Below are 23,419 nucleotides of genomic sequence, written 5' to 3' on the forward strand. Positions count from 1 at the left end.
AGCATTCTCGGGAGAACCTCTGCTTCTTTTCTAAAAGGTAAAAGTACCTTGTGAAAGCTTCCCTGCTCCTTCAAAGGATCCTCTTTCCCAATCAGTAGGAAACCACTCATCAGTTATGTACAAAATGCTCGACAGGCAGGCAGGAGGGGAGTGAACAGAGTAGTTTACAGTGTGCGATGTATTCTACTCCTGGATTTCAGTGTATGTTTGAAAATAAGTGGAATAAATGATCAGGAAAAATAACTAAAATGAATTCGTGGAAAACGTAGAAAATAAAACCAAGATTCCCTTCCTCCGCTTAGCTGTGCGTTTACTAAGAAATTCTCCTCAGACCCCAGGCAGCGGGGAGAGGCTCTGCTGCTGCTGGCCAGCGGCCACCACGTCAGGCTGAGCAGTGGGTGTATAGGTGGTGATGAGCAGCACCGGGCAAAGGAGCCACAGGCGGCGGGGACACCGGCGGAGATGAACGTGGCTCCACAAGACTGACCTTGGCTCTGTCCCTTCCCAGCTTAAACCCTGCTGCGGCAGAGCTGGGCCTGCCTGCTGCTATGTGTCCACTCCACTTTCACAGGACATCTCCACAGCCGTCGTCAAGTGGCGCTCGGAGCCCTGGTGCGGTGGGGTGAGCAGGCCCTCAGATCTGTGGCCGGGACCTGGCAGGTCAGCCCCGAGGGGACGTGGTCATCTGGAAATGTTTACGGCTGCGCCCGGCCTGGGAGGCAGCCTTTCATCTTCCAGGGTTTGAACATGATCCTTTCAAAGCCAGATAACCCAGGCGGGGCCGCGCAGGGACCTTGGGCTGGCAGGAGTGGCATTAGGACTCGACGGGAAGGCTGGTGCCATCTTCTGTCTGGCTTCCGTCTGGACATTCCCTCTCGTCACTGGGTTTCCTTCTGATCAGCAGACGGGGTCTGAAGATGGAGACCCCGTGAGCTGTGACTGTCTCAGGGCGTTGAGCCGCTGTGGCTGCTGAGAGCGTGACGGGCGGGACGCAGGGCCTCCTCGGGACCCCTGTGCTGTCCCTGCCCCGCCACTCCTGCTCCTGCGAGAAGGCACCTTCCCCACCGACCCCACTGAGGGGGACACCGCGTGGGACACCGAGATCCAACGCAAGTTGGAATCGGGAAGGTTGCATGGCCGGGTTCCCACTGTGCGCTGCCCTGTCCACAGCAGAAGCGGCCTCAGCACGGGTGGCCGTGGCCTGCTCACCCGAGAGAGCACTCTGTTTAACACTGCTGGCTTCTGCTCTGCCGCTGCCCCTTCGGACACAGTGACGATGCCAGGGAATGCGGCAGGGGCTTTCCAAGAAGTCAGATGTCACAGCGGGTGGCATGAGCTGTGTCTCCTGAGACAGAGGGCCAAGACAAAGCGTCTGCTCTCCCTGCCCCTTCACACCGACGGCTCCTCACGGCAAGCAGCCCAGGCCGAGCCCAAGGCAAGGCGCTCCGATCAGACAGAAAGGAGAGAGTTCAGCTCCATCAGGTACCCTTCTTACACGCAGGGCATCTTGGAGTCCACTAGAGAAACGTGAACTGTTAGACATGGCAAATGAATTCACTGAGACTGCAGCAGCATCCGGGCTCAGCCTACAAAATCCCGCCTGTGTCTACACATGTGAGCTTCAACCAGTTTCAAAGTAAAGCTAATTTTTATTTAAAGTACTATCAGGAGGAATAAAGTACTTGGAAGTGAGTTCAACAAATAACATCAACACGAGTACTCTAAAAACCACAGAGCCATTGTGAAGGACATTAAAGAGGATCTAACCAAAGGGAAACACGGTCCAGGTTCAGGGACTGCAGGACTGAAAGCTGTCCCTTCCTCCCAAGTTACCCGGGCTACCTCTCTGCAGAGACTGTCATACGGATCTCATAAGGGTCCCAGGACAGGCAAAACAGCTTTGGACCAGAAGAGCAAAGAAGGACAATTCACAGGGTCGAGGAAATCAGACAGCCACAAGTAAAAACCAAAACAAAACGCTAACCATTTACAGCTCACATCTAAAAAATGATCTCAAATCTGATTGATGACCTATGTATAAAAAATAAATTTAAAAAGCAGAGGAAAAATAGAAAAATGTTTGTGTTTTTGAAAGGGCAGTGAATTGTTATATGACACTAAAAACATAGGCAACAGGAGAAAATATATTGGATTTCATCAAAACTCAAAACTCCTGCGCTTCAAAGGATGCTACTGACGCAGATAATGGGAAGGGTGGGTCTTTCGTGGAAGGGAAGAGGACCGGTAGGTAGATTGGCAGGGGCGAAGAGGATGAAGATGTGTCTGGAACATGGACACTTGTGGACTGTGATCATATGCTGCAGACATGAACCCATAAAACACACACCGAGAAAGCCCACCTGCAAAATGAGAAGGGACACTGAGAGCCACCATATTAGACAAGAGACTTGCAGGTGGCATACACAGGGAGTGCTTGCACTTAAGAAGGCAAAATACTCAATGCAGAAAAGGGCAAAGCCTTTAAATACACATTTCTTCAAGGAGACAGAAAAGCAGTGGGGACATGCGCTGGAAGAGGTGTGGCATCACTGGTCAGGTTTACCTGCAGGAGAGCGGCCTCCTCACACTGAGATGGCGGCTGGAATCCGCAAGCCCGGGGCTCATCCACTGGCAGAGTGCAGGGGACGCAGAGCCCTCGCATGCACACTGCCTGCCAAGGGGTGGGAGGCAGAGCAGCTCCCATAGGACAGCTCGAGGTGTCCTCCAGTGACCTCCAGTGACCACACGCACACTCCTTCTGTGACCCTGAGATTCCACTGCTCACTACATATGGAAGGAAGATGAAAGCTTTATCCACACAAATAGTTGCACACAGGGTTAGAGCGGCGTTAAAAACACAGTGGAAAGGAGGGGGCACCACCAATGCCCGTCAACGGATGACCGGGTCTTAGTTACTTTCCTTCCGTTGCTGACACAGAAGACCCAAGGCTCCAAGTGAAGGAGGGAAAGGTTACTGTGCTCACAGTTTGTGGAGGTTGCAGTCTGTGACCAGCTGGCTCCCAGGCAGGGCAGCGTGGCGCAGGGCAACACTTCAAGGCAGCAGGAGACTGCACAATCAGCCAGAGCAAAAGGGTAGGGAGCAAAACTCTTTCCTTGCCCTGTATGGCGTGCAGGCCACCCCCTCCCAGGGTGTGCCAGGCACTCACCCCATCTCCCTGCCCTGCTCTTGCTCAGGTTCAGGTTGTTTACAAAGTGAGGATCCAGGCCCCTGCTGAGTCTCTTAATTAAACTTTAAGCTTCTGAGGTTGGCACAGTGTACCAACCCTAACAATGGGAAAACAAAATGTGGGAGTTTGTACCCCGGGATGCTCCTCGGCCAGCAAAGCCATGGCCTGCTGGATTACCACGGCCTGGCTGGACCTTGATCCCGCTGTGTCTAGCGGAAGGCGGCCAGCTAGGGTGCCCTGCGTGCTCCCTGCATTTGCTTCTGAATGAGCAAATCTAGAGAGACAGCAGGGAGGCTGGGGTGGCCTGGGGTTCGAGGGGCAGGACAGCTGCAGCTCAAGGATTCGGGGCTCCTTTGGAGGTGATCCCACAGTTCCGAAACTGACTGTAACGAGGGCCTCGTGTACCGTGTAGCAGTATAAACTGACCTCTCCTTGTCCTGACATCACAGCCTTGCTCCTGGCCACCCAGAGCGAGGGATGCGGATAGATGTTTCACCTGCCCTGTTGTGTCCCCTTGGGGTACTGCCCTGGGTGGCCTGCTGGCCCGACACCAGTGAGGGCCAGGCCCCAGGAAAGTCCCAACAGGTGGGGCGAGCCTCTCCAATCTCGGGGGCAGATCTGCAGCCTGACACCCCCCGTGGGTGCAGGGCGTGTGGGGTGGCCTGGCCCGGCCCTGGAGGAGACCCGCTCTTCCAGCCACGACATCACCCTGCTAGCTCACGGAATCCTGCAAGTCCCTCTCACTCTGCAGGACAAGCATGGCTATGGACTCGGAGGAGCCGGGCCCCAGGCCCACTCTGTGGCCGGCTTTCCCCCAGGCGGGCCACCAGGGGCTTGGCTAACTGTGCTGGAAACCACTCCCTCCCTTGCCGCACCCCCTCTTCCATCACGATTGAGGGAATGGGCAGTGAAAACTGCCTGTTTGATAGACCCTTTGTGACCTCCGCAAATGAAACCTCTGAGCCTCACACACAGAGGAAAACAGATTAACACTATGCAAAAGCTCCAGAATAGTTTTGGTTGAAATTTTGAAACAGTTCTCATGGATACCCAGGCTGACTTTGAACTCATTTTGTATCCCAGGCCAGCACTGAACTCATAACCACCCTCCTGCCTCGGCCCTCCAAGCAAGGTACAGGATTCTAGGTGTGCACAGGATGTCTGGCTCCACCCTGCTGTGAAAAGAAAAAATAAAACAGTGGAACTGGTGGCCTTAGGTCCTGCTGAGCTGCTCGCAGTGTAGGTGGCTCGGTCGTCTGGCCTGGTGTGGATCTGCTGCTCGCTGGTGGCCGACCCACACGCAGTGGGGTCACTTAGCCCCCTGCCCCCTCGACGCCTCCTCCTCTCAGGAAACACAGGCTGCAGGACAAGGGAAGTCTCCCACCACGAGGGCCTTCTTCCCCCAGGGGCGTCTGTCTCCCTGTCCCCTGGGCGTGGGACCCTCCCCAGGGGACCCCATCCTGGCTCCCATCAGCAGGCTTGCTTCTAGATCCTCGTGGAGTACTCAGTGCAAGGCAAGTCGGGGTGTCTTTAAAATTCTAGGTCCCGAAACCTTCCCGCTGGTGAGAGTTGATCCTTCTGAATTTTATATCCAGGGGTGCTGGGGAGCTCGAGGCCTCTTAATCTGCACCTTAAAACTCAGAGGGAAACGAATGTCCCGCACCCTCTCTTGCCCCCGGCGCTCTATGCATCCTCCCATTCCTACTTTATCATAACGATCCTTCGGGATTGATCCTGTTACTGTGACTTAAAAAATGGACAACCTCAAGCTAAAGATGATTAAGGAACTTGTCAAAGATCACAGCCAACACTAGTGAGATGAGACCGAGGGCAGCCTCGCAGCCAGCGTCCTGCGGCTGCCTCTGTCCCCTGTGGGGCATCAACTCGCCTTTCTGGTGCCCATCTTCAGGGCTTGTCCTTAGGGCTGACCCGGGGCCCCTCACTTGCACCCCACGTCCTGTGACCCCACTGGCATGAGTTGACCTTTCCTCGGAAAGTGTGGTTCAGAATCTGCGATCAGCGCTGTCCACCCCAGGCAGGCGGCTGCTGCCCCCTGGTCTGCTGCTGGCATTGGATGGCTGCCAGTTGCTCAGGAATGGTCACCTCTGCCTTAGCCTGGGACACCAGAGCACTGACTTTGGCCTGCACTGTCCTCTGTACAGCCCCTTCCTAGGGCTGCAGGCTGAGGTCCTCAGATGGAGCCCGCCCTTCCAGGGCGGCCCTGAGACCCCTTTCTGTCACGATGGACATGGAGACACAGCATCGGTGACAGATATGGACAAGCACCAGGATGCCCCGTGCATGGCCTGCGTGAGTGAGCACCAACTTACGCTTCGGCTTTTACTAAAGTCTGCATCCGTCAGAGATTTCCAGTCACACAAAGGCAGCAGAACGCAAAGTCTCTTGCATTTTCTTATCCGATTTTGGTATCCACCATCAAGGCTCACACACGTGTGTGTGTGTGTGTGTGTGTGTGTATGTGTGTGTGTATGTGAAGTACGGGAGGTCTGGGGAAGCTGAGGTGCCACTCCATGAAGGGGACTCACGCTGTTGACATCATTAACCCCGTCTGCCGTCACTAACAGGCAGATGTGCAGGCAGTGTCAGTGACAGAGCATCAGTGTTCAGAGCCTGCTTCCTTCCCGGGTGAAGCGCTTGGGTAACCACCAGGTCAGTGCTTCCCACGCTTCCTACCACGGGAGGCAGCCGGAGGTTTAACACTCTGTGCTTACCGAGTGCCTCTGTGTCCCAGATCTAAGCAGTTCCTCTGTCATCACAGTGAGCCCCGCACCCCGAGTGTCACATGGCACCCATAGACTCCACTGAGCTGAGGGCAGGACTTGTTCCTTGGGACACAGGGACTTGGGTCTCCAGATGCCTGGCTGGCTCCAGGCACTGTGCACTTCCTCCATCCTGCCCTACCTGGAGGCTCTGTCCAGGTCCCAGTAGCTGTCAATCACTTGTTTTCCTTCCTTTTCAGGACTTCAGGAGAGCAGGAACCTTTTAAGGACACAGGTGACGAACGCACCTACTGTGAGCGAGAATAAAGTAAGGCCCACTACCTAGTAAAGCGGTAGGGTCAGACAGCTGCTGGGTGGGGGTGACCCCGTGCATGCGTCCGACTGGGATTGAGATTGTCACATTGCCCGTGTGGGTCACAGAGATATAATGAGCCCACGTGCGGGGAGGGAAGTGCTGGACCCAAGGGCTCCTGAGCCAGAACTAAGGGCCAAGTGGAAAAGCTGTGCATGCTCAGCATCCCAAAATCATGGTGGGGAAAGACATCAAGCCTCGGGGTCCATGTGTGCAATCCCAGGGTGGGGAGAGGAGGGGTCGGCCAGGTCCTCTGGTACGTCACAGCGGGGCCAACTCGAAAGTACCTTTCTGTGTTCTTGAACACCGAATGGTTTGGACCAGACAGTTGAAAAGCAATGTGTGCACATCACCGGCACCAGCTGTGTACATCTGGAGTATATTCGTTCTCGCCTGCCGAAAATGTGCATTTTCACAGTGAATGCTAATGCGAAACTAGTATTTGGTAACTTGTAGAAATAGCCCAGTGCATCCCACAGGTCCTTTCCGTGGTACACCACTTCTGGATTTGGGGGCTGCTGGAGTGCTCTCACAAGGGCCTCCAAATAGAGCAAGGGGACCTTGAGAGCCAAGGAGAAGACGGCTCCGCCACCGGGCAGGGCAGCCGGGGGTCCCTCCTCCTCTGCTTTCTCTGTCTGGGCTCCCACCCACCACATTGCAGCGTGCTGTCCTCCTGGTCACTGCTGGTCCTCTCCAGAGACCCTCATGGCCACCCAAGATCGGGTGTCATCTGGGTGCTGGGCACAGCCATGGTGAAACGTGAAGCTGTTGATCAGGAATGATAACGGCACCAACTGACTTAAAGGTCAGACAGAAAATCAGGGACAACCTGGAGACCCTACAGCGGGCAAAGGATTGTTACGCTGTGCTTTCATCCTGAAAAGTCGTAGAGTGGGAAAACACTAATAAATCATAGGAAATGACATTAGGAGCGTTGTGTGAAAGACGAAGAAACAGGGAAGTCTTCAAAATATTCTGAGTCACTGGAAATAAAAGACAGTCTTAAAATCTTTGGGCCAAACTATTTCTCTCAAATTGATGAAAATTTAAAAAAACACACATGCTCGGTGCTGGAAACCTGTTGGGATCAGGGTGTGGCAGAGCCTGCTGGGAGGGCCATCTATCAGTGTCACTTCTCCAGGGGGCACATGTGCAAATCACAGAGTGTCACGCATATGACACATGCATGAAACACATATTGGTGTGTGTCATACATGCATAAAAAGACATTGCATTATACGTAAGTAGTATGCACACATATTTAAGGAAAATACACAAAAAGAAGCAGGTTTGTAATGTTTTGTAGTTAACTGCATGTTAGTTCAGTAAAATATTCTTAGTTACTATGGTTTTTTTGCATTGAGCATTCTCTGAGGATATTAACAAGTGCTTTTTAAAAAAAACAGAATCCTTTAGTTAATGAGAGAGTAATTCAGTAGTAGCAAGTGTAATAGTATATAAATAATTAAATTATTTATTCTTTCAATGATTCATGTAACGTTGGTCATACTATGGCACTACGTGCAAGAATAAATCATGCACATCTCAGGCCCAGAGGCAGGGCTGGTAAGACAGACATGGGAGAAGCTGAGTTTGTGACTGTCCGTCTGTCTGTGCACCGCGGGGCACAAGAACAGGACAGTTCCATACTGACCTGCTTTGGCAGGTGTTAGGGTTCCCCTAACTATAGCTAAGGCACAGCTCTCCCTGCAGGCTGCGTGTAAACTTGACACCCCCCAGGAGGCCCTCCTCGGGATGCTTCACAGCCGCACGGGCTGCTGGGTCTCGTCCACGAGCCGTAGCTGGCACTGCAGTTGCTTCTGTGGGTGTCTGCAGGCAGACACAGGAACTGTGCATTCTATAAAGGGATCCACGTAGATCCCTGCTCTGTGATCCCTTTGAAGATCAGAGAAACCTGAAGGAAAGACACACCAAAATCAGCAAACACAGAGGATTTAGTTTAGTTCTGGGGCAAAGCTTTTATGGCCAACTTTGTGCAGAGCTACCTGGTAAAACCAGCTCACGACTATGTTGAATGAGTATGGTTTAAAGAACCTTACTAAAATATTTTCTGGTTTTATAACATTTGATAAAGTCAGGGAGTTTTTTGATGTCTTTTCTTTCAAATTGAATGGATGCTGCCTTGGCAACTTTGATATTTCATTTGAAGGAAGCATAATAAACTGTTTTCTTTGTATTGATTGAAGAAATATAGTGCTTATTTTTTTGCTTGGTTTTCTAGTAGTTATTCAATAGGTTAAAGGGCAACACCATCTGTTTCCTAACAGGACATTTTGTGTAAGATTTGCAAGTCCTACAGGCACCTTTAAGCATGGATAAATATGCACTCTTGGTTTCAGATGGGTAGTTTTTTACTACCAAAGGATGATTATGTTGTGTGCCTTGAGACATTGGCTATAATATATTTCCTGTCCCTTTATTGCATTTTGGAATCATAAACAATGACTGTTTGGCTCAAAGCCATTTATTCAGCCCAAAAAGACATTATTTGCACAACAAAAATCAATAAAAATGTTACTAGGTCTGGCTGGATACTTTGCTTAACTGTGATATTTGTCTATCACTGATGGCATGCCATCTCTCGCAGGAGACTCAGGCCAAAACACAGCTATTGATCCAGTCAGTGGTGATGGATGCTGGCATTTGGAGAGGGCTGCTGTGGAGAATCTCGATTAAAAAAATATTTCTAGGTTTTGCCCGCAGCAGAGTCGAGATTACCCGAATGAGGAGGCTCTCTCTGTTCTGCTGGGTTTCTCCCTCTTGTGGTGGAGAAGTGCTCCAGACCAAAGGCATTATTGAAGGAATTAAGTCAATCTATGTTTAGCCAAAGGCTTTGGCATCACATCAAGCCGAGCTGATGCAGACACAATCCTCTGTCCTTTTCAACACCTTCAGCAGGGGAAGCCTTCTCCCCCCGCCCAAGGGGGCGCGTGCGGCTCGAGGACCTGGCCTTCCTCTTCCTTCCACACTGCCCGTGCAGCTCCAAAACGCAGGGCCACCCCGGCCCGGCCGCTCCTCACACAGCGTGATGGTGCTTCTGAAGCAGGCGCTGCGGCTGAGCGCAGGATGCTCACTGAAAGGCAGCCAGGGAGCCGGTGCACGGAATGCGGAAACACACCAGATATGCCGCAGACAATTTACTGCGCCGAGTGGCGGGGGAACAGTGATGTATTACCCTCCAGGCCCATAAATTTAAAATATAAAATTGTTTTTCATTTTTCACTTGGTATCTCCCTACCCACAGCATAAATCTGGTCCACGGAGCCACAGGGAAAGGGGACGGAAGGCCAGGAATACTTTTCTTTTACTTCACTTCATTTCACTTTATTTATTCACATATTTATACCACATCTTTTCTGAAAAGACCTGATGGAAAATAGAGCCGTGTGAGCAGAGGCCAGCGGTCACTCATGGTGACAGGTGCCTGGCCGGGAGCACAGCCAGGTGGCTCTGGGTGCAGGGGAGGGATCGTACAGAATGCGTGCTTGGTCCGAGGCGGCTGTGCACAGCATCCCAGGCTCCCCCGACTCTCTCCCTGGCTGGGCTGTGTGGGGCGCGGTGGGGGGTGTGTCCCTCTCAGCCCCTGCTGTGCAAGCCTGGTGTAGCAGGGTCTCTGTGTCCCGTCTCTGTTCTATCGCTGACCACGCCGCTGCTCATTGGTTTAAAACAAGGCCAACCTAAAATGCGTTCCCATTACTGTATTAATGGTTACTTCACTTGAGGTGGAAAGGGTTAGAGTTGGCAATGCAAGATCCATGTGTTGCCAGTCCTGGCTGGGTTCGGGTGAGAGCCTGGGTCTGCTGGCTCACACATGTGCACCGGGCTGTGACCGGCGTGGCGGTGGCTCACACCTTGCTTTTCCTGTGAGCAACTTAGCAGTAAAGACCTTGTCTGATATGTCCAAGATGTATGCTAAGGACGAATGAATAAATTTATTAGAGTTTCATGTCATAGGTGAGTTTGTGAGCTTGTAATATGGCTACATCTGCAAAGTAAAGTGTCTTAAAGAGCATGCTGTATGGTGCTTAAACAAACCTTATGGTGTTGTCATTAGATTTTCTGACTTCAAAAATACATGTGAGAAATATATATGGCTGTAAAGCGTGTGTACACTCACCTAAGGATGTGTACACATGGGGCTGTGCTTGTGTGTATACATGTGAGTATGTGTCCCCTTTCCCAAGCCAGGTAATTGCCAATGCATTTACTGCAATGCACAGAATTCTCAAAAATGCACTTCCCATGATGCCAGGTTTGATCACGGGAAAGCATTCTGGTGGGCAGAACAGTCTTGGGTCAGAACTGTGCCTCCCTTGAGTGCTGGGAAGGGGCTGGGCCTGGTGGGAAGCGGCAGCCCCTGGAGCTGCGGGTTCCTACATAAGGGAAGAAAAAGTGCTCACTGGGAGTTGTGTGTGTGCAGTGGTCAGGGAGCCCAGGCCCACACCGAATCTGCGTTGCCCTACTGGCCCTAAAATTTTAGCTGGCCTCTGCAAACGCCTCACTTTCAAGCTGAATAAGAGAGTTCCTGGTGTTTTTGCGGTCACTGTCACTTCATCAATGTAGCAGCGACTTTTTCCTACAATGCCTGGCCACCCAACCTGGCCTGCTTCTTTTAGTGTCTTTGTGTCACGGGCTGCCGTGGCAGATCTGTCTGCATCGCTGAGGCTGGAGCAGCGGGCTCCTCCCCATGGCTCGGATTCCGGGTCGCACGCCAGACTGCAGTGAGTATCTTTGGGGGTCTCAAGGAATAATGTTGTTGATGTTGTTTTTAATCAACTGACAAAGTGGTCTAATTAGAGAACTCTAACAGACATTTGCTGAATGACTGCTGCAGTGAAAATGCAGTCAGTTTAAGTTTAATACTAAATCTAGTTAAGTTAATTGGACTTAAATTGTCTTTCCAATGACTAATCCAGCAGACTATGAATGGTAAATTATCTTCATTTGGGCGACAAAAGACAATCGGGCTAGAATTATTTTGGCAGGTGCCTGGGCCAAGCAGAAGTCTGTTTGGGAGTCAATTCATGGTGCCACCACCTTAGATTTCTTAATGATGCCATCCTTCACTGCCTGCGACAATCTCTTCTATATCACTATTAGGGGAAAACGTTACTTTACGGGATCAAAACCATGGGGGAGGTGAACAGTTCACTTAGCATGCGGTTCATTAGCCAATACAGGACCTGGCCAAACTGCCTCAGTCACACAATGCCTGAGCAGTCTGAGCGGTGACTGCCGTGCGTGGTGGAGGTGGAGTAAATACTGTTCTCTGATCAATCCTATTGATTGTCATTAATGCAGCAAGCTCAAAACAATGAAGTGGTTTCTAATTTCCAGGCTCCAGGTGGAGCCTGCTCTGCCTCTTCCTCTTCCAGTAAAGAGCATCATTAAATGTCTGAGCAAACAGCACATGGAGAGGCCAAAGTGTTTTATTAATTCATCACTGGAATTATCTCAGCGCATTAATATTAATAGCTTCAAATTGGATTTCATGTAAGAGGAGAAATAAATATGCAGATAGTAAAAGGTGGCAGAGCCATGACCCCTGCACGGGGCATTCACCTTGAGCTGTGCCTCGAGAGGCCCGCAGGGTGCCCACTCTGTCCACCTTCGTCCTTACCCTGGGCTGGCTGGTCACCAGAAAGCACAGGAGCTTGCTCCAGGTGGCCTGAGCTCAGACAGGAAAGAGGGCTGCAGGCCTCCCTCCCCTCGCATGTGGGCAGCCCTAGCAGGCGAGGGGAATCACTGCTGTGCACGCGCTTTTCTGGTCCCCTTCCTTCCAGTTCTGCCAGCACCAGGAATTGCAGGAGGACATAACTGTTTCATCTTCAGAAAAATCTGATATAATTCAAGTTAGGTAAAGCTTTCCTTAGGTAGTTTTTAAACTATCTAACAATCACACAATACACACACACACACACACACACACACACACACACACACACACAGAGCCAAGCAGCTAGGGCTACTGCTACGATGCTCCATACACGAGGTGATATAAGCAACAGATACTTAGTCTCTTGCATTTTGGAGGCTAGAGTCTGAGATGGCGATGAAAAACGGCCTTGCCTCCCTGCAGACCCACATGGGCTGTCTCCGGCCTCACCTGGCTTCTGTTCTCGGCCAACAATCCCAACAACCCTAGGGTCTGTGGACTTGGAGCAGCGCCTGTCACCTGCGTTGGCCATGTGGCGCCTCTCGTGTCTGTCTTCTTAGGAGGACGCTGGCACACCCTAGCCACCTCAGCTCACCGGGTTATGCCTGCAGAGGTCCACTTTCCAAACAAGCTGCAGGGCTGGCACCTCAGCGTGCCACACTTTGGGGACACACACTTCAGCAGATAAAAGCAAGATCACTGGAAGGAGGAGTCCATGCATCAGCACACAAGCAGGTCCCAGGGACAGCGAGGGACACCAGAGGAGAGCACAGGGCCTGAGAGGAGGCGGGGGGGGGGCAGGTGCCTCCAAATGGCCATCTCGATGCTGAGCGCCTTACCCTTGCCCTGTCAACAGGAGCTCAGGAGCGGGAAAGTCTCCCCAGGCCTCTGCTCCCTCCTTCCAGCTCCAGGCCACTCATACCCAGGTGGGACACTTCTGGCCTGAGAGGTCACTGAGTGTCTCAGGTCAGAGGGCCAGGAAGTCCCATCCCATGCTCCTGGCGAGGGTGACCCAGTAGAAGAACATTTCTGGCAGGACGTCCAGATGTCTGGAAGGATCTGAGCCTCGAGGGATGAAGTTCAGGGAGGAACTGTGAAAGACCCAGCCAAGTGTCTTTCTTAGTTTGGCCTAAGCAATGTCTTCACCTGGATGTCATTAGCACTGCTGGAAACCCTTGTTCTTCCGGGAAGACCTGGCCTCACTCAGGTGTGGGAGGCTCCTTGGTGGCCCCGTCCAGGGTCCACAGCTTTGAGGAACAATCTTCAAGATGGAAAGGGCTGGCAGGCGACAGACAGCCCTGCTCACCTCACGGGCTCTCAAGGCATCACAAGAGCCCTGAGATCGCCTGGCCTCCTGTCCTGATCATAGCACCAGGCAAACACCCTGTATCTGGCACCCAACCTGGCCAGGCTAGCGGGTTCCTCTGCAGTCTCCCCGTCCTGGGACCTTGGACTGCTGGAGTAACCTTCTGTCATTTAAATTCTTCTTTACCCACCTGAAAACACTGAGAAACTGGCACTGAGAGACCAAAGTTTTTATATTATAATGTATCCTCTTATTGGAACCTTTTGGAATACACATGCATAAGCCAACATAATGGATAATTTCTATTTTTTAATTGTGTTTCAAATGAGTAGCTAACGCTTTCTGAGACTAGAAACAAATAGAAAGGAAATGAAATCTGGTAACTAATTTAACCACATGTGAGAGTGAGCGATTTATTTATTTATTTTTGATACCTGGGATCGAACTTAGAACCAAGCAGGCACTGTGCCACTGAGTTAAGTCCCCATCCCTGAGAGTTTATTTTCAAGGGAGAATAAATTCAATGAAAATCTAAATAGGTTTCTACATAGAATTTCTTTGCTAGCAAATTAAATCTATACTGGACTGAGGGAAGGCTTCTTTTTAGGCAGACTTTCTCTCATCAATTTTCCTATACAGATACTTCTGGGACCTGGAATTTAGTAGCACTGCTATTTTGTCCAAGAAGTCTGACCTCTAATTGTCTGTGCCTGTGTGTTTCCAGTTGTTTAGTCATTGTTTGAGGGCCAAAATGTGGTCACTAATACTCCACCGAACAAACCAAAGGGTTTGCTGTTAACCAACGAAAGAGAGGCAGGGCGAACGGCAAACCACCCAGAATTTCCCGACAACAGCGGAGCTCTTGTGAGCATCCAGGGTCTTGGAGAAGGGGCTTGGGGCACAGGTGAGCACTCCCCCAGGACAAGGGTGTGAGATGGCAGTGAGCTGGATGCTGCTGCGTCTCCAGGACTCCAAGCCACCGGCAGGCACTGCAATGCCCATCAATTATGAGCTGCAGCGGCAGCACCCGTCCAAGGCTCCGTCCTCAGCCCTGCAGACCCAGGCTGGAGACGCTCTGCGGCCCGCCGGCATCCTATGGCCACTGTCCTTGACCTGTGCTGTAGCACACGCTGTCCCAGACTCAGGCCTGCTGTCCCAGTGATCAGGTGTTCAGGAAATACGACTGTGTATTCTGTCTGTGGCGCGTGTGTGGTGGGGAGGAAACCACAGTTTCCCAGCAGAGCAGACGCACCCTCGGTCCCCTCCTGGGTCCCACGGACCTGAAGGAGAAGTGCCAGAGCTAGGAGGATGGCGGTGAGGTGGCTCCAAAGAGCAGGCGGCGAGACGGACCACACCGCTGGCCGCTTGTCTTCCTGCTCGTCTGACCCTCTGTTCAGAACTGTCCCAAAGTTCCTAGTGTGCCACTGTACTGTGTTTGAGATAAACATTTTGAGCAGAATCTCAGTCTTGCCAAAGAGGCCCTCTGTGAGGCGACATCTTTCCCAAACACTGTGTACACACAAGCAGAATCTCACAGCGTTTACAGCCAGCCGTGTTGGCAAGCACTCGCTGTTTCATTGTAATCTGACCACGCAGCATTTCATGTCAGTGCCTACGACAGGCCTGTGTGGCGCCTCCCAGACAAATACACCAAGGCCTTTTCTTCTTCCCGATAGGAGCAACAACTCAAACATTCCCCTGCAAGTAACAGTGAGGGAACACCTGCGCACAGTGCAAATCTGTTGCTAAGATGTACTTCAAAATAAAACCAGTAACAGTTTATACTTCTGTCAATTAATAAAAACGTTTCCCTAACACGGTGACCCCAAAAGTGTCTCATTTTCACTTTCACTTTGCTAATTCTTTGTGTATTTGCACTTAGTTTCTGTAACCGTAAGGGGTTCTCTTGGGTATTCTGAATTAGGTTTGCTTTCTTCCCAACACTTTGTAAGTCCTCTTCCTGTGTCGTAGATGTTGTATAGATTGGAAAGACACTTTTTCAATATTGTTACATGTATGGGAGGCACCTGGGTTCAAAAAGCAAAACAACAAAAACTCTTCTCTCTCTACCTGCATGGATCTGTATATGTGCATCTAGTTTAAACTTCTGGTTCCTGTTCATAATAACTTGATAAAAATGTGTCCGTCAAAGGTAGAGAGCAGGCTCACACTGCTGCCTCTGACGTATCTTCCCCAGGCTCCCAACCCTTCCTCATGCAGCTCAACACGTACGTATACAGGGACATGTGCAGAGCACGGAGGCGGCATTGCTTTAATATAAGTTAACAGGTTTTTGTTTTACATCTCCAAGTTTTGAGCTTCCCTTTAAGTGCAGTTTGAAGAATTTTGCTGGCATGCCTTGTACTGGGAAGTAGCTTTACCTGCACACCCTTAGGGTAATTTATAATTACACACCCAAGGCACACACACAACGCACACTCAGCCTTGCCTGGCTTCCTGATGCCAAGAACTCTGAGGCAGGCGGGAAGAGCGTTTGTTTGAGCCACCGAGTTCCAGAGTCGGAAGCAGCTCACCTCCTCCTCGGCACCGCGTGGATGGGAGCCGATCTGCCTTTGGCATTCTTCAACGCAGTGAGGCTAAGTTAAGTTTAGCCAGCTTACTCAGCTTTGTTCTTGACTATTTTTAGGCTTCTTTTCCTCACCCTATTTTATGTTCACAGTTCTCTTGAAGTCCTAAAATATTCAATTAACTTAGGCAAACACATCTTAGATTGTGCTGCTGGAGCGCACTTTCTCTTCGGATACCTACATTCGGTAGATTTCCTCTTAGATAAAATACATCCTCTCATTTCTCATAGAAAGCACCCATGCTGAAACCATCTGGACTCACATAATTACGTTTCCATCAGCTCTGACTCTGACTCAAAGACATGTATGTTTAAGGTTAGTTTTACGATTTCTTTGTTCTTTATGATGCGCCAATGTTCACTTTTTCTTCTGAGTTCTTGCTTAGTTTTGTCTTTTTCTGGTAAGCTGTGCTGCTGACTATACCTGACAATTTTTGTGTCCAAGCATGCTTGGCGAGTGGCTGAGGTGTGACATATTTCCCACCCTGACCTAGTGTTTCCTTTGCTGGCAGCTCCCCTATTTGGGGGAGTGAGGATTCTCTTGCACTGTGTCTGCTCTCTTGCATGTAGTCTGGAGCTGCTGGCTTCCACTGGGTTCTGGGCCACCCTTCCCACAGCCTCACTAGGACTCTGCGAACACCAACGTCACGAGGGAGCCCCAACCCTCAGATGAGATTCACCATGAGTCCATATCTGGGACACGGGCGTGGAGTCCTCCCCTTGGGTCACTGTTCGTGCTGCGTCTGGCAGCTCCTGGCCACTTCTCATCATGTGACAGAGGCTTTGGCATCTGAGCTGCTGCCTCTATGAGCACGGCCCCAGGGCTCGGACTTTAGGCTGGTGCTGCCCAGGGAGGGCGCTGACCCTTGCTGGCCCTGCATTCCAGAAGACAGCTGGCACCTGATGGGCCCTTTTTTCCAAGTGATTTTTTCTCTGTTCTGCCTCATAGCCTGTATTTTTACTCTCTCTTTGGAGCATTTCTAAAATCACTGTCACTCTTTTAGAAATTTATCTATATTTGGGATCATGAGTTTTCACTCTGGTTTTTTTTACCAGATTGGCTCCTCTAAGAATGTTTTTTTTTTTTTTTTTTTTTTTTTCCTTTTTTTGGTGGGGAGGGTGTTCTGCTGATTCCCCGTTTTTTGTTCAATAACCTCCAGAATTTGTTTTTGCACAGTGTATCTCCCTGGCCATTTTCATGACACATGTGGCCCAGGTTGGGGTTCAGATCTCTGGCATTTCCCCAGCTCCCTTCTCTATGAAGCAGCTCCATGGCTGTGATTCAAGGTTTAGGAGAGACTGTGGTTTTTACTATCACTAACAGCTTACTCCTGGCCTTCCAAATGTCAAATGGAATGAAACGTAACCACCTCTTGGCCTCTGGTTAGCAGCCGGTGTGAACCAAGTGTACCTGACCGAAACTGCTGCTCACTGTTGGAACCTTTCTGCTCAGCTGAGAAGAATGTCTGCGGCAAGACTTTCAATAGCATTCACAGGTTTAATTATGCATATACACGAGTTAATTGGTATTATCTCACATTTAGTATTTACAGTAATTAGAAAACACTTTACCTATCTATTCACTAGCTGTCAAAGGGAGAGAAATCGAGTCTCTCTCGCAGTGAGAAGGGCTGATCACAAGAGCTTTGGCTCCGCCTCTTCTCTGCATCCACTCCTGTGGGACATCAATGAGCCAGGCCACCTGGCCCGCCGGAGCACTCCTGGGCTGGCACGCAGGTAAGGAGCGGGGCCCACTATGGCTCAGGGCTCTTTCCCTTTGTTTCCTGCCAAGACAGCCACAGAATGGCAGGCAACAGTGAGTGGGTGGACAGCTCTGGTGTCCAGCCAGGCACTCAGGGAAGCTGAGGGCCTCGGGAAAGCTCCCACCTGGGAAGGGACCAGAGCCCAGACTGAGTCTGTGATTCAACCTGGGGAGAAAGCCCCCCACCAGTCAGTCCCTTGCAGCTCCATGGGCTGAGTTCTCTGAGATGGGCTACATCCTGCGTGGGCCTAAAAATGCATATCCACAGCCTCGGGGCACTTTGGAGCATCCAGCATTAACCTGCAGGACAAGGCCCTAGGGACAACCTTGCTCTAGAAAATCAAATCTGCACTGGCAATGCTGACATCAGTGATGCGCTTACAAAGAATAGGATGCAAAGTAATAAGAACTTTGAAGAGCTCCAATCCAGTTCTCCAAATGAGCTCCAGACACGCCGAACAACACGCCCATGTCACTCAGAACCCACAAGACTTCCACACGCTCATGCACAGGAAGACTCCAGAAGGCATGGTGAAAACAAAAGCGAGAATTTGTCACATATACAACTGGTCAATGCAGTACCTCTTTCAAGGAAAATTAAGAGCTGAGTCTAAGCACTGATAGGCTAAGTAACTGAAGTTTGGACTGAGGAGGTAGCTCAGTGACAGACCACCTGCCTGCAGGCACAAGGCCCTGGGGAGCTAAGAACAAAAGCAAGAACATTAGAATTACTTAGGGTTACTTGCAAAATTTTAATTTGTACTTATAAAGAAATAAAAGTAGTTAGATTTCCATGAATGCTGTATTGTTTGCAGACATGTCTCAAAAAGCTTGGACTTATAGATGATATTGTAAGTACTAAGAAAACTGTGACTAGGAAATTAAATGCTTTTTAAGTAATTCAGAGTTAACATTGACATGTACATGCATAATGCGTACACCATGTATGTATGGATCTTGTCATGCTTTGTGTTGTAAAACCATCAATTGTAGCCATAGATTTTTCAGCAAAAAAAATGTGTATTTAAATTTTTCATAATAAAATTCCTCGGATGAGGTAGAATTGAAATTGTATTTTTAAAAATTTTTTTTGTATTTTTTTGGTGTGGGGGGATCAAACTCACAACCTGGTGCTTGCCAGGCAGGCACTTGCGCTGCAGAGCTAAATCCTCAGCCCTAGAACTGAAATTTTAATTTCATGTTTTCAGAAAAAAAAAAAAAAATCAAGACCCACCATGTTTCAGTGTGCTAGTTCCCCAATTTGGGGGAACGGAAGGGAGCTCTGCAGGGGACTCCTTGGGCAGAGCCAGTGACTCCTCTCCCAGCAAAAGTAACTAAAACATAAAAATAAATAAGCACGTGTATACATGATGCAACGCACGGATGAAAGTAAGTTTCCAAGTCAGAACTGCAGAGGCTCCCGTCTGCAAGCCTGGACATTTAGGAGGGAGGCTCTCCCTGGGGTCTGCCATCATGAATTGTCACAAATGCGTGGCTCAAAGCCAGAGAACTTCACTGTCACATAGCCGAAGGACAAGCTCCAGGATTGAGGCGCCAAAGCCAGCTTTGGAGGCTCTGCGAGAGAAGCGCTCCTGGTCTCCCCAGCTTCCGAGGCTGCAGGCGTCTGTGGGTTGGACTCGTCATTCTGCCTGCATGGTCACCTGGTCTTCCCCTGTGTGACTTTCTTCTCCTAGTAAGGATGTCGCCACAGGGTCCAAGGCTTACCCCAAGTCCAGGATGACCTTGTCTTGACTTCATTGAATCTGCAAAGACCTTATTTCCACACAAGGTCACATTCTGAGGTGTTGTGAAAAAACTTCAGGGGGGCAAGAAGCAGAAGGTAGACACAGCGAGGGTAAATGAAGGGAGAAAGGACCAAAGGGAAAAGGACAACAACGGAGCCTTCATTTTACATAATGCTTTATTCACCCCGAGTCACTCTAAAACTGAGGAAAAATACTTAACTTTTTGGATAGCTATTAACAAGTGATTCTAAATATTTCCAAAGTTATGAATCAACAAAAAGGTTTATTATGAGTCTCAAAAGCTAATCCATTTTGGAATTGAGACACTATAACCAGTTTTGGATGGTATATAATGTTTTATTTTTTTTACATTTTTCTTCTTTATGCTTTTATTACATAACAACAATTAGCAAATTCTTAGTAAAGATATTGCTTCTTTGATTTCTGCTACATATTATTACCATTACTATTATTCTTTCCTACTAAATATTTTCAAAGTCCAGAGATCTCAGGCCTTTCTCAAAATGGTCCTCCAAAATGATGTGACTGTCACCCTGAATGTAATCTGTGTCCATTCCAATTAGAAGTGACCTTTGTAGGTGCTGTGTCAGAAGATTTGTGAGATTAAGAACAAGGCCACGGCTTTTGACTTTTGTCTGTTGCCCTGATAATGCTGGTGCCCCATGAGCTCACTGATTAGTCACCTGTTACGGTTTAGATCTAAAACACCCCCCAGGAGATTCATTCATGTATTTGGAGGTGGGGCCTCATTGGAAGAGACAGGTCACTGGGACGTGATCTGCAAGGGTACATTCTTGTTCCTGGCCTCTCCCTTCTTTCTCTGCTTCTTGGCTGCCATGGGGTGAGCAGCTTCCTCCACCATGGCATTCCACCATGCCACTTCTGCTTCGGAGACTGATGACCATGGACTGAAACTCCTGAAATCACAAGCCAGCACAACCTCTCCTCTGAGTTGCGGGTGTCGGGCATTCTGACCCAGCCATGGGACAGTGACTAATACACTCCTTTTCCGTAAAGGCAAGTAATAAACTCATTCTCCTGCAGTCACGCCAGTGCTACTTCAAAGCAGAAAGCGGTAGATACCGGGCGCTCTTCTGAGTGTGCAGTTTCCCCAGCCTGCAGGCTCCTTGTCAGGGGTTCTTCTCAGTAGCCAGTGCAGCAGACTCCTCTTCTGTGACTGTCCATCGCTGGGTGGGGCCCTGGGACCCTGTGTGAGGAGCATGGCAATGGTAACCAGGCACCGACACTGGGCGCACAGGGCCACGTGGGTCCTGTACCTACTCAGGGAAGGGCTGCTCAGCCCTGCCCCTTCATGTGGGTGACCTTTCAGAAACACACACCTCTGAGGGGGCTGCTTCCAACCCTTCTATGCCAGGTTTCCACAGAGGAGGCCTGCACTCTGCAGTCCATGGTGAGAGGCGGGTCCTCTGCCTGTCTGGACATCTCAGGGCCTCCAGGATTCTACAGCGCTTCCGAGAGCTCGAGGTCAGCCACTCTCCCAGAAGAATGGTCACGCTGAGCACAGACCCTGAGGGCCACGTGGCACCAGGCTTGAGATCCTTTTACCAACCAAAAGAAGGCCCTGATTAGTGTCCTGAGGTACATATGTGCCCCAGGAAGATGGCAAGTCCGAGTCCAGCCTGGGTCATTAGCAATTCAGAGAGGTCCTGTGTCAAAGTGAAAAATGACTAGGGAAATAGCTCAGAATGAAGGCTCTGGGTTCAATCACTACTGCCCTGCAAGAAAATAAATAAGTGAATAACACACACACACACAAGCAGATCTAGTCAACCCACGTGGTTAACATACAAAAGTCAAATGTTACTTACTCTGTTGGGTTTACAATGAAGTGCTCTCTCCATCGCGGTGTCAACACACAGCACCTGTGGGGCTCAGGTTCCAGTGGCTTCCACGAGGGATCCTGGGTTGCTTACTGACCTCTCGCCCCTCTAGGTCGTGCGTAGCATTCTCCACCATCAGGCCTTTTAAAAGGCGAATCTCATTTCAACAGAACCAGAAGCAGAAAGCATCCAAGTCACAAAGTCCACATAAGCCCAGCAAAGTCCAGGGGCAGCCACACCCACGTCAGTGAACGCTCCTGGCCAGCACTATCGTGTCTGCATGTGCGCATCAGAGCATGCGCAAATCAGCACAGGCGCATGTCAGGCATGCGCAATCCACACCCGGGAGTCAGCGCATGCGCATTCGTCAGCGCGGAGCCAGGCGGAGCCCGCTGGTGCTTGCTGAGGCGCACAGGTACAGTTTACAAACGTGACCCGCCTGCTACGGGAGAAAAGGTGTGCTCGCTTGTTTTGCTGAATAGAGGACCCTCTTAAAACACAGCGTTTCTGAGGGAGAGGGCAAAGCTTGAAGGAGGGTGGGGAGAGACGCTGATTCACGGCAGCCGCAGAGACACAGAGTTCCCGAAGGTTCTCTCAATGAAGGCCCCAGCTGAAGCCTGGAGGAGGAGGAGGAGGAGGAGGAGGAGGGGAATCCCGACTCCTTCCTCTGGCCGGCTGGCCCCTCTGTTGTCCATGGCTCTATCAGGACGAGGCTGTGAGGGCGCTGGGGACTGGTGAGGAGCTGCAATTTCAGGGTGTTTGCTTTCCCAGTCAAGTTAATTACAATTCTCAAGCCTGACCCTATTGAAGCTAAATAATGTAATTAAAAAGACTGTTTTCCACCTATTCATAATAGCATTTACAGTAACGTGTTTTCTCTGAAATTACAAAATGGTTTCCATTTTTAAACTCCTCGTTCATGATTTTCTGCTTCCAACTCTCTGATCAGCTCCTTTCAGGAGCATGCTTCCTAATGGGGAGTAGTTGTCCCACTTACTGTAAATACAGGACAGAATTAATAGGCGGTGCTGTCAGAAGGTCAGTGAGCTAGCTGACGGTTTTCAGCCTGCTGGTTTCATTTCGGAGTTCCTAAAAAGGCATAAAATAAAGAGTGGCCTTATAATTGATGGTTTGTTATCTCATTTTTCAGTGTATTGTTAAGATTAAGTTACTGTATATTGTATGTAAATATATTGTGTATGTGTATAAAAGCCTATATAATAACTTGTAAATAATTCTTTAGTTTGCATTGTTGTCACCTTGAGTACCTTGAGTGTGCATGGTCAGTTACCCATATGACCCATGGTTTGGTCCAGTCTGTGAATCTATAACCATTCAAGAAGAGTGTTGGGTATTTCTCTATTTTTTATATTTTAAAACAAGTTCACATGAAGTTCATAGAAAAGGTAAATTTGTCATTTCGAGCTGCAACCTTAAGAAGAAAGACAATGGGGAAAGAAATAGCTGTAAGGTTACTGTAATGTTCTAAAGAGATGGCAATAAATTGCCGGGACATTTTTATGGAGTTTTTTAACCCCTGGCCTTTGGAAAGGGGAAAATCAATAAGATATTAAGAAAATCATGAATTAATGTTTCCTAGAATGCAGGCATCAGTAAGGGCTCTGGGGTGTGGATAGATGTCCAGACCAGCAGCCTGCACCCATGGAGGTGGAACGTCAGTGACGGTCTGTGAGGGGCCATGTCAGCCATTGTGCACGTGTCAGTGGGAGACTTCGTAGTGCACAAAACTTAGGATGCTGCCTGGGATGTTAGCTCCTCAGAGGAAGTGAGGGACGATCCTTTTACTTGAAGTGAGATCACTTTTGGGAGGCAGTTTGTAAGGACTTCTCATTCACTCACGTGGTATCTGACACCCTGAGTCGTGGGATTGCATGTGGTATAAATGATGTCTTTGGACCTCAGGTAAGCTTGGCAGAAATGGCCATTTTAGTGGTCACCAGCGCAGCTCTTGGCAACTTCCTTCTTCTCCATGGGGTTGCCTTTAGAAGTCAGATCAGACCCTCTGTCCCCGAAAGGGCATTTCCATCCCATTCCTTCCTCCTCCAACCTCCTCCTCTCCTGCACAAGATGCCTCAGCAGAGATCTGGTGGGCAGGTGAACCTCCAGAAATGGAGGTCAGGACTCTACCCTGTGAGCTATCATGTCTCTGCACCAGGGGAGGGCAATTGTCCTGGACAC

The 23,419-nt window shown here is 49.8% G+C and overlaps 1 long non-coding RNA gene across 2 annotated transcripts; it reads left to right on the plus strand.

Annotated features, from left to right (window-relative positions):
- The first annotated feature begins 16,945 nt into the window (after positions 1-16,945).
- LOC134477974 (uncharacterized) lies at positions 16,946-18,697 on the plus strand. 2 transcript variants are annotated; one of them, XR_010050312.1, is made up of 3 exons: positions 16,946-17,347; positions 17,439-17,588; positions 17,882-18,697. It is a non-coding gene; the product is annotated as an uncharacterized LOC134477974 (long non-coding RNA). The 2 variants fall into 2 exon arrangements; XR_010050311.1 differs by having other exon boundaries at positions 16,946-17,588.
- The last annotated feature ends 4,722 nt before the right edge of the window (positions 18,698-23,419 follow it).

The sequence above is a fragment of the Cavia porcellus genome, unplaced genomic scaffold (genome assembly GCF_034190915.1).
Source record: "Cavia porcellus strain 051 isolate PalLab524CR breed Dunkin Hartley unplaced genomic scaffold, mCavPor4.1 scaffold_11, whole genome shotgun sequence".
Taxonomy (NCBI): Eukaryota; Metazoa; Chordata; class Mammalia; order Rodentia; family Caviidae; genus Cavia; species Cavia porcellus.